This window comes from Colobus angolensis, unplaced genomic scaffold, assembly GCF_000951035.1.
Source record: "Colobus angolensis palliatus isolate OR3802 unplaced genomic scaffold, Cang.pa_1.0 Scaffold126, whole genome shotgun sequence".
NCBI lineage: Eukaryota > Metazoa > Chordata > Mammalia > Primates > Cercopithecidae > Colobus > Colobus angolensis.
Window position 1 is genome coordinate 5,328,873 of NW_012113808.1, and position 9,883 is coordinate 5,338,755.

Here is a 9,883-nt window from a genome sequence, read left to right on the forward strand (position 1 = left end):
GGTGTCCTACAATCTAACTCAGTTCTCATACCAACTACCCAGAGTTAGCGTCAGACTCCTAAAGTTTAAGGGCTCAGTCTCACAAGTCTGCCCTCACTTCAGACACCAGCCACAAGTATTGTATCACTCATACGTCTGATGACTGGCTAAAAATTGGGAGATCTCATGACTCCCTCCTCAAATTCAATAATTTGCTGGAATGGCTCACAGGACTCAAGAAGCCACTTTGTTTCCATTTAGCAGTTTATTATAAAGGATGCAAATAAACAGCCAAACAGAGAGGCACATAGCGGGAGGTCTGGAAGGGTCCTAAGCACAGGAGCCTCTGATCCCATGGAGTTGGGATGTGCCACCCTCCTGGCATGTGGATGCTTTCACTAACTCAGAAGCTCCCTGAAACCCATTGTTTAGGGATCTCATGTAGATTTCATTAAATACACATGATTGACTAAATCATTGCCCACAGGCATTGGTGACCCATGCTATAGCCTCTTACCCAGGAATTGTGGGGTGGGGCTGAAAGTTCTAACCTTTTAATCAAGTCTTGGTCTTTCTGGCGACCAGCCCCCATACTGAAGCTATCTAGTGGCCTGCTAAGAGTCACCTCATTAGAACAAAAGACTCTCCTATCACCCTTATCACTGAGGAAATTCCAAAGGTTTCAGTTGTTCTGTACCAGGAACTGGAGACAAAGACCAAATGTCCCATTTTACCGTAACTAATTACCAGCCACGTGACCTTGGATATGTTGTTTAATGTCCCTGTGCCTCAGTTTCCTCATCAATAAAATGAAGACAATTCTAGTATCTACTTCACAGAATTACTGGGAGGATTAAATGAGTGAATATATGTAAAGCACTTAGAACAATGCCTGACACGCAGTAAGTGCTAAACATGTGTTTGTTATTAGTGTGATTTCTCTACTATATCTCTCTGGGTGCACCTTCAAACCTGAACAAAGAATAATTAAAATATTGTCCTGTTTCCTAGTTCCATTATAAAGAACTGTTAGCTATGGGTACGTTTTCTTTCTTTTATATCAAGCTAGCCTGGCTGCTAAGATCTTACTCTTCCTGAAAAAGTTCTTGTCATCTCCCAGCTCAGTGGGTGTGCTTTCCATCATTTCTCATTCACTTTTCCACTGCTCCTATTTTGTTTACAAAAATTACAAACTTAAAAAGAAAGATACTGATTCCATTTCTCCTAGAAAATCTGAGCGAACCTGATTCCTAGGGACAAAGAGTCCAAGTATATGCCTTGTAAATGTCTTTTTTAGCCTCAGGTTTGTAAAAATGTCACTAAAATATTTCTGTACCTCAACCCAAGAGTAGATGAACACCTTCATTAAACAAGGGCCTCATTCCTTTCTGTCAGTTCACTGATAAAATGCTCTGTCACCACCCCCAGAGCCAGCGCGCGCGCGCACACACACACACACACACACACACACACTGTGGCTCACACACACACACACACACACACACACACACTGTGGCTGACTTCAAATCTGAGTTTCTAAAACCACAACTCTCATGACAGCCATCTTGCAATCCTGTAGTAGGGGTCTCAAGCCCCACTAATGTTTCCTTTATGGATCTTGTATTTCAATTAAAGAAAGAAGAAGGGAGAATTTGGGGTGACTGTGCAGTGTGACCCACTTATGCCTAGTACAGACAATCTAAAGGCCCAAATGAATAAATAAATGAAGACTTGCAAAGCAAACAGTGGAAGGGATATTCAGGCCTGCTAGACATCCCAGAATCTCGTCTTAAGAAAATTTAGAATTCTTCAAACAAATCACAAACTTGGTGCTTAGAAGGGAAGTAGGCAAAGTTGGTCTTGGACAAAACTATGCTGTTATTAAAGTTTGTCTTCATACATGCCATTTACTTTCTTTGAATTCTTGTTCTCTCCAAGTACTTTTTTTCTAGGCTTCTGGTGACCAAGGTGCTGGAGATTCTACTTTAGGGAGAAAGTAAATATAAAATACTTGAATGTGTAAAATCTTCTAATGCTAGTCTTTGGGTTATTTGCAAGTCTGCCAGACTGACCTAACCTCTGTTTAAGGCTAGGGGTTTCCAGCTTCTTACCAATCAATACAAGGAGCAATAGCTGAATGAAATCAAGAAATCATTTTATTGATGACAGAAGGGATACCTGGTTGTTCCCCAAATGCAGGGCTCTGGTAAACTTTCTTAGAAAATGGAGCAAGCTCCCATCTCTTACCTCAAATCTAAGTAAAAGGGCCTTCTATACAGACTGGCCTTGATCATTCTCCAGATACATCTATGGGGATAGACCAGTGGCCTCTGGAGAGCCCTGAATTCCTGCATAGCCATATGGACCAGGAGCTCAAGCAGGGCCCTCTGCATTTGGTCCCAGAGAACAAGAGACTGTGACTGCATCAATCACATTAACCATTTATCCTCTGCACCCAAGTTTATTCCAGTCAAGTCACTGCATCTTGACCTTCAGTGACATAAAACCAGCTCTTTCACTTGTAGGTCTGCAGTCCTAGCTCTCTGCACATCACTGCTTTATTCAGATTGTCTAGACTCCCTCTTTGGAGCTTTCTATGCATTGCCAATACCCTCTCTATGCAAATAGCAAAATCTCTGCCGAAAAGTTTGTGAGTCCTCTTGGCCCCTCTTGCTGGGGGTTGTTACTTGGGACATCATGAACATTGACAAGCTATCTGTAAACCAGCTTTGCATTTCTTCAACAAGCAAGCATGTGCTGGCCACCTCCTATGTGCCAGGCACTGCTCTGTACCCCAGGCAAATCTTCTGCTAGGACTGCCACTGGAAATGCTGGCTCAGTATGATGTAAGATTAAACAAAACACAACCCAAATCTCTGGGTCCTTGGTCAGGAATACAACTGTATTCACCAATTTACAAGCTTGGACAAGAATTTAAAATTACGATGTCCATTAACAAAGTCAGGAAGAAATAGAATTAGGCTGGGCTTATGGGAACAGATGTGGATTAAAATTTTGAAAGTTCTTACAATTGGATGACTTGGAGCTAATCCCACCAAGGGATGGAACTATAGGAAGCCCAAGAAAGCTGCTCAAGAAATGTTATGACCCAATTATTTCAAATCATCTAGCTTCAAGGAGGGGTGGAAGGATGCTAGGCAGGAATCCCTCACACCTAGAAGCAATGGTGATGTTGATTTAAAACCTTCTCAAGTCTGGATTATAGTTACTTCACCTTCCCCCAAGTCATGCAGGTATATAATTCCAAACAATTCAATCAATACTTATTGGCAGCTGAATGCTGGGAATACGCTAGTGTATGATCACTAAGATGAGTTAGCAATTGCTTTCTTTAAAAAATGTATGTAGATTTAGGTTTCTCGGTAGAGGAAAAGAAATACTGTTAAAATTATAGAAAATGAATATTCTGAATTCTGAGGGGGCTTTATTAATCTCTTCTCCTTTTTACTAGGCTCATGTAAAAATTGTTGGCACCAGCCAGACTGGTCTTCTTATAGCATCCTTAGAAATTCCAAACTTATTTCTTTCTTTTTGCCTTTTTACCTTTGCTTGTGATGCCATGATGTCAGCCACCAAAATTATGGTCTGTAACACACTCAGACCCACTCACATACTCCTTCTTCAAGCAGGTGTCCATGTCTTCTATGAAGCCTTTCTCCTTCCTGAAGTTATCCGCCTCTCCACTGAGCTCCTCTACTGTGTCTTTGGTCCTGCCTTGAATTGTCTTTCAATATCTTGGCTTCCCATATAAATTGTTAGAACTCAAGGATCAGATCTCCCTCACACACAGAGCAAAGCACCTCATAACACGCTTAGTACTTGCTCAGACAAGAGAGGGAGGAAGGAATGAAGGCAAAAAAGAAGAGGGAGAAAGGGAATAAAACAGTGAAGGAGAGCACAGATGGGGGAAAGACAGGAAAATACAGAGAGAAGGAGTGGGAGGTTTGGGATAGAGGAGTAGCATGATGTAGGAGGAAGTGGAAAGGGCAAAAGAGGAGAGAAACATTGAAGGAACAAAGAAGAGGAAAGGGAATACAGAGAAGAGGATAAGATTTTAAAGGAGAAACGTTAAAAGAAGGAGGGAAGAGAGGGAGAGATTGAAGCCATTCATGTAAGGCATGTAAGGCATGAGAGACATGTTGCCTCCTTTCTCCCTAAAGCGAGATCTTAGCATCTCGGGAGTAAGAAGTCAAAAAAGGGGCACTAATAGAGAACGAGGCCTCAAGGTGATGACACAGCAGGTATGAAGACAAACTTCCGTGGCGTGCCCTTGTGGTTTTAAGAGCAGCTCTGCTTACCTCACTTCTAAATATCAAGTTTGTGATTTATTTAAAGATCCGAATTCTTCTTGAGATGATGACCTGGGTTATCTAACAAACCTGAATATTCCTGCCAGTGTTTGGTTAGAACATATCGCTATTTTAAACAATCCATTTATTTATTCCTTCACTTAGCAAATATTGAAAAAGTACCTCGCCACCACTCCACCGTGTGCCAGGCACTAAACTAGGTAATAAGGAAACAACTTTGACCAAATTGTCTGTTGTCAGGGATCTTAGGTGCCAGCAGAAGAGGAAACCAACAATGAACAAAATAAATGAGTAAACTAAATGGTGTGTTAGAAGTGACAAGTGCTAAGGGAAAGAGATAAGAAAGGAGGGTAGAAGTTTTGGAGTAAATCAAGATAGGGTGGTCCAGGGGATTGACTAAAAAGGTGATTTTGAGCAAGCTGCAGAAGGCGTAAGGGAGTAAGCCATTAGGTTATCTGAGAAGACTGTTCCAGGCAGAGAATAGTTAATGCAAAGGCCCTGGGGCAGGAACACATGTGGTAAGTTTGAGGAATTGGAAGGAGCCCAAGGTGGCTGGATCAGAGAAAGTGAGGGGAAGACTATCAGATGATGTGGTCAGAAAATTAATGGTGAAAGGGAGGGGCAGATTACACAGGGCCTCTTGTAGGGTCTAGTAACAACTTTGGCTATTCTTTTGAGTGAACCTGAAGGCCTTGGAATGTTTGGGATAGAGGAGTATCATATGACTTAAGTTTTAACAGTGTGACTCTGGCAGCAGTGCTGTGAATAGACCACAAGGAAGAAGGTTTGGGAACAGGAAAACCAGTGAGGAGGCAATTGCAGTATTTGGGGCAGAAGTTGATGGTATGAGGACCCAGAGAAAATCCTGGAATAAGCAAAGTTCATTTGCCTTCATTAGACCTTCCTTTGCACACACAATTCTCCTGCCTGGAATGACTGTCTTCCTGCTAGAACACCTTCCCAGGTTTCAAGGCTCAGTGCCAATGCCACCCATTCCCAAGTTCCCACCAAGGATGATTGCTTCCACAGCACCCTATTTATCCCTCTCTTGTAGCACTCATCCTGTTGTGTTGCAATTACTAATTTACCTTTCTGGCTCTCTTCTGAACCAAGAACACTTTGATTTCAGCTTAGTTCAAACATTGATACTAAGTGGGAGTAAAAAGGTGAATAAGATGTTATCCCAATTACCATCTCATATAGGAGAAGACTGAACAACTGCCCCCACATTTGGTTCATAGTTGTCAGATTAATATGTGAACAGAGATTTACCAGAAGACAAACCACCATGGGCTGGAGATACGGTGTTCTTATTTGCAATGCTGTTTAATGTGTCATAGTATAGGGCTTCATCTGCTGCTGCCACGGCTCCCCTTGGCTACTTCCAGCCAACACCGTTGCCAATAGATGCTACAGTGTTGAGAGCTAAGGATCTTGTGAAAGTGAGAGAGGGAGATCCTGTGGAAGATTCCAGGAAGCAGGGAGTGCAAGATGATTAAAGGTAGTTGTGGATGTATTTATTTTTTTTCTGTAGTGTTGGTTGTTGATGCAAAGCTGTCTCCCTGGAGTCTCTAGTGACATTTGTTACTTGACTTTCCAGTCCTTAAACAGAAATTCTGTCCTTTTCATTGAATTGCTCCTCTTTTGCTAATGTTCTGTCTTCCCCAAGTCCCAGACAGAGCATTTGACATTTGTCATTGGTACAAGAGCATCATTTGCTGAGTGTGATCAAAAAAAAGTTTCCCCAAAGGGGGGAAATGAATGATTATCTCAGATCTCCTCACCCTTCTTCTCTTTCTTCAGACACAACAGCAATCCACAGCCATGCTGGGCCCTGGCAGGGAGCTGCCCTAATCGGTTCTACATTGTAGGTTCATGGAGATCTGTTGTAATAATTGCAGACGACTTAGCAGAGGGCAAGGGGTGGCAGGTCGTGGATTCATAGGACTTGCTGAGGTGGGGATTCAGTGATGTTCATTTCTTAAAGTCCCTAGCTAGGGAAAGGTATTGTTCCGCTAATCAACAAATGTTTCCCGAGAGCCTACTGTGAACCAGGCATTGTTCTGAGTGCGAGGGATGACAAGCAAAAATAAAAATATCCAGTTTCTACTCTCAGGATGTTTATTGTCTAGTGGGGGTATCTAATATCAGTCCAATATTCACTCAGGTAAGTGTAAATCTGCAACTCTGATATGTACTATGAAAAAAGATATGTGATCCTCTGAGAGTCTATAGCAAAGAGAATTGGATTTGTCAATGGGGTCAACAATGTCTTCTTGAGAAATTGTCTCTCAAGCTATAAACTGACAAATTAGTTAAGTATGGACAGAAAGAGAGTCCTAGGCAGAAGGCAGAATAGGTATAAAGGTTGTGCTGGAAGAGGGAATCTGGCAGATACCAGTACCTGAATGCAGATCAGAGAGAGCAAGGAATGGTCCCCAAGGAAGATGAGGAAGACATGGAGGTCGAGAAGGAAGGACCGCATGGGGTGGCATGTTTTCACCCATCTTTCATGCCCCAGAGCACCTGCACAAAGTAGTTCTCAGTAAGGAGCACAAGCTCTGATAGAATAGTGGTTTCACTCATTCGTCTTCCCAGCACTTACTTACTGAGTAGCATCTTTGTCTTTAAAAGCAGGGATAGTGAGAGGAATAGTTCCCATGTTCTTCCCTCATGAGCTCTCAGTCTGGTAAGCTGTGAAATAGAAAAGTGACCCTAAGTGGTATTATCAAGTTTTGTTTAATTGCCGCAGGTAGGGTGACTCAAGTGTGGTGAGTTGTGGAGGGGCCAGGGAAAACTTGGAAGGAGAGGGAAGACATGGGTCACTGTCACTGGCAGGAGTAAGTTTAGAATCCATCCTTTCTCCATTATTAACCCCAGGATCTGTTAGTTTCCCGCACCTCCCTCCTCTCCCAGGCCCTAGCTCTTCAGCCTCCAGTGCCATTCAGTGTAAATCTTTCTTGGAGAGTTGTTTCTCCTTGTGGTCATACAGTAACAGGCTACTAAACCTGCCTGTGGGGTGAATTATGAGCTGGTCCCTGGAGCCCCAGCCTCTGTTGCCCACAGAATGAATTGTGGCGCTCCAGGCTGCTGGGCTTTTTATTTATTTATTTGTTTGCTTTAGCATATTTTAATCTGATCATTAAATTGCAATCTGCCACCCATCCCCAACCCCAACTGTCTTCAGATGGAACAGATTTTTCATAGGTAATGATACCTATAAACTTCAGGGATGGCAGCCACCAGAGCAAACTGGGGGAGGGAAGGGTGAGGGGTTGCAAAAACATCTTTCACCTGGCTGGACCTTGGCTGTCCTGCTATTGCCCTGCATCAGCCTGACCTATCCCAGGGCAGCTAGAATGGCCGAGTTCCCCTTGGCAGTACCAGTGGCCTTTTCCCGCCTAAGAAACGTATGCTCAGAAGGCAGAAGTGAGCCACTGCACCTTGTCCCTGCATGCATAAGATCATCCCTGCTCCACATTGTGCCAGGCAGTAAAGGTGTCACACAACCTGCCTTTATGGTGTTGCATGGGGAGAGATCTGCATTGATAAATCAAAGGCAAAGAGGATGCCAGATGGTGCCATGGAGCTCGTGTTCCCGAGGTCATCCGTCTGATCTAGTGCTGCTCTGCACTGGAGGGATTGCCATCTGATGGCAGGGTCACGACCCCACAGACAGTGACAGTCATCATGGTTATAATATTGGCACCACCAATTTGTCTAGCATTTTATAAGGTGTACTGACACATTCCTCTGGAGCTTCAGAACAATCCTGTGGTTGCAAAAGGGCGGGTGTCCTGATTCCCATTCTGCAGGTGATGAAACTGAGACAAGGGGACTAAGGAGTAAATTTCCCAAGGAAGTATCTGGCTCATAGCTGGTTCTCATTAAATGTGTGTTTAATGAATGGATCCGTTTATGCTGCCCTAAGGCATTCTCAAAGGAACATCTCAAGGTTTGCTTCTAGAATCACATTCAGAGAAAAGTTAGGATTGAGATCCTGAGAGCCTGCAGCTTCCACCTGAACCAGCTGGATAAGAAATCACCACCAATTTCCTCTTAATTAATTTGTGTTCATGCCAGAGTGCTTGACACTGGAAAAGGTGCTTTGAAGGTATAGATGCATAGTAGGCAGGAAAAGTTATGTCTGCATGTTGTCACGCTTACCATGGACCAGGCACGGTTCTATGAGTTTTGCACATACTCATTAGTTCTCTCAACAGCTCTAAGTAGGTGCTATTATTATAATATAAACTGAAGCACAGAGAGGCTCCTCCACTTTCCAAAAGGTGCAAAGATACAAAGCGCAGGAGCTGAGAATTTGGCTTCAGAGTCGGAGCTGTTGGCTGCTTTGCCATACCACCTCATACTGCATTGTTTTCCAGAATGTGCACATTCCTGCTCTACATATCTATTGTCCTAAACATCGCACTGCCAGAATCCAGGTACAGGTGAAATGACAGAAAGAGTTCTTGCCTCAGTGTGGAGATGGGGGCTCAGGAAAGGATGGGGAAAGGGGTAATAGCAGACATCTTTGCTGCATTAAACTACTCAGACATTTCAAAGAAATAAACTGCCAATGCCCTAAGTCCCTGCACTTTCTGTAGCCTCAGGAAATGGACCCAAGGCACACAGTTACCTCAATTCTTTCAGGAGAAGGGGGCATGCAATCTGGAGATAAAACTCAGGACTCTAAGCTTCCAGTTCATACACCAACCACCAGATCATGGTGCTTAAAAACTTGTACTATTGTTTTAAATCTATGTTTTAAAAGCAGTAAAGCCAAAAATATATTCTTATTCATTATTCTGTAACTGATTTGGCAGCAATGATCACATTGCATCTCAGTGAAGGAGTAGGACTTACATAAACTCGGGTGAAGCAGATGATGCAGTAATCTACTCACACACTGGATATCTTCACACTTGTAGCTCTTCATCTGCCAGTGGGCAACCTGCAGAAGAGGCTGTGGTCCCAGCTCAGTCTATTGCCTAGGATTTCTCCATGTTACCCAGCCATGGAGTCACAGGAAGCACAGGAAATGTCACCAGATACCAGAATACTTGGTGACAACATAGGACAGCAACAGACAACCTGTGACCCAGAGCCACTGTGCCAAGAAGCCATCCTTGAATGACATTCCCGATTGATAGTCTTACCTGGTTTAGGGGCTGTTCACAGAGATATAATACTGATCCTGACTTTACAATTATAGACCTTCCCTTATCCTAACCAGAAGTATAGGCACGAACCCTTACCTGGCTCCAGTCAGAATAACTGTAACCATGACCTAGATGCTAATTCACAGTTGGTGGCTGTGGTGGCTGATGGATGAGTTGTTGATTATTTTATTATTTGTCTACTTTAATGTTCCCAAATTAAGCCAGATAACTGTGCTTTGAAGAATCATCCCCTGGCTAAATCTTTAAGAAATAAATCTAATTTTAAAATAAATTATATGGCATCTGGTATTCAGAAGGGACCTTGAAAGTCCCCTGACTCATTTCTCCTCTTTCTAAGCTGGACAGAACCCTATGCCACCCAATCTATGGGACCTGACTTCTGAATCACTG